We start from the raw sequence: 2247 nt of genomic DNA on the forward strand, positions 1-2247 counted from the left end.
ACTATAATCGATATATGTTGGTCATATGATCATGTTCTTCAACCTTCATGCATGCTCATAGTGATACACATGCACGACGATGAGACATGCACATTAACAAAAACAGGGGTTGTGCAGATAAAACCGATACATGTACTTTATATCTGTTCATGCATGATGTTCGTTGTAGGTGGTTTCATATGTGAATTAGTTGTCAATAAGATGAACATATTTGAATCTTCATGTCATTATTAGACGAAGATCAATTTGAGATATTGTAGGATTTGTAACTCCCAATTAAAATATTTGGGAGTTACATAAGAATGACTAATGACCTAAATACCCTTATCATTAATATGTAAGTTACATTTTAACCAAACCCAAAGATGCAACATTATTGGTTGATGTGGGTTAGCAAAGTTTGCACAAAATATTGGGTTAGTATTTGAACCACCCTCTATATATATATATATACCAAAAGACAAATTAAGTTGAGATGTTTTTAATCAGGCATGTGAAAAACCAATTAAGTTGTAGAATTTTGTGAACATTCCTAGATAGCTAAATAATATACCTGAAGATGAAGACATGATAGACAGTTTCAACGTAATGCCACTAATATGTGCCGATATTGCATATATACAGTAAAGAGGGTTACGAAACTACCCGTAAACAATCCTGTTGCAATAACACAAATATCATTATCTAATTATTCGACCGATATTGTAGACATATATAAAGCATTTTGAAGGCCACATGGATTATTGAGTTGTAAGTAGCTAGAATTGAATTGGTAGATAGTAGAATACCAACAAAAAAGGTGACCATGGGAGAGTCTTTGTGTTGCCGGGGTCTCAAGAACTTCATGGCTTTTTTCCTGTCATCCTTTGCAAAGTGCTTAGTGAAAGATGACTCCAAGGGGCGAAAACATGACCTTTAGCAAAAGAGAAATATTGGTTTGTCCTCGACTCCTAGCAAGAGCATCTAATTACTGGTACGTGTACACAAGCCCATGGATCAACCTCCCTCCCCATAAAAACCATCCTAACATCAAGTTCAACTGATCATACAAATCCATGTACGATACTTGGTGACTGGGTCAAAAACAGAAAACCTAGAAAGCCAAACCACATTACTTATCATAATAATTACGTATTTGTTTGAGTTAGTGAAAAATAGATGAAGAACTATTTATTATTAATTCAAGTATTTTTCAATTGTAAATGTTCTGCAGAGAAATTAAGTCTAACGTAGACAGGGAAGAAGAAATATCATCTAGATGTTCTGGAAATACAGCTAGATTAGTGATTATCCTGTAGTAACAGAAAGCGAAGACCCTAAATGTTCAATTAAGTTCTGTCCGAAGGCAGGTCAGGACAACCCTATTTGTATATCCACCAGTCTTCTCATTTCCCTGAGCTCACAAAGTGATAGTTGTATGTCATTTTATATTGAAAACACAATTGAATGGGGTAGTGTTAGATGCATATTAGCTTTAAGCAAGCATAAAGGCAAAAAATAAAGTTAAGAACCTCCAACTACTTGATAAAAAAACAATGATTTCCACAAAAGCTTCATTCTTGCTTTTTAGAGAAAAAAACCCATGTATATATAAAGTATTGATCAGTTATCACCAAAATATACCTTTTTAAGAAAAGACTTGAACCATTGAAAGTTAAAACAAGTCCATTGTTAGGGTAAAATCAAACTGATACAAATGGAAAACAAATTACCTCGATGTGGAGATGTAGAGAAGCTTGAATCTATTCCAGTAGAGAAGTCAAAAGCTTGAAGAGCAAATCAATCATTGGAAACACAATTAACCCTAACACATAAGTGAAAATGGAGATGAAAGAGAAACTATGAATCGAGTGTGGAATCTTCGAGAGGAGCGACTGGAGCATGAGGATTGAGAATAAAGCCTAGGGTTATGAATCTCTTGAATCGTCGCCTTGGAGCATGAACGAATAAAGCCTAGGGTTATGCGATGCAGGTTTTCGTCGGAGAGCCCTAGACGGTTGGAAAGGGAATGATGAGGGTGGAACGTGTAATCGTGGCTTTGGAGATCTTGTCGCCTTGGAGAGCCTGAATCGTTGCCTTGTGCTTGATAGAGTTGTACATGAAGCTTATAAAGTTGTAATTAAGACTTTATGCATTAAAAAGTTGTATAAAATGCATTATATGTTGTTTTTAAGACTTTTATTAAATTTGTTTTATAAGATAGTATATATATATATATATATTACAAAAATATATTACGAATTTAGT

The sequence above is a fragment of the Cynara cardunculus genome, assembly GCF_001531365.2.
Source record: "Cynara cardunculus var. scolymus isolate 2C chromosome LG 17, CcrdV1, whole genome shotgun sequence".
Classification (NCBI taxonomy): Eukaryota; Viridiplantae; Streptophyta; class Magnoliopsida; order Asterales; family Asteraceae; genus Cynara; species Cynara cardunculus.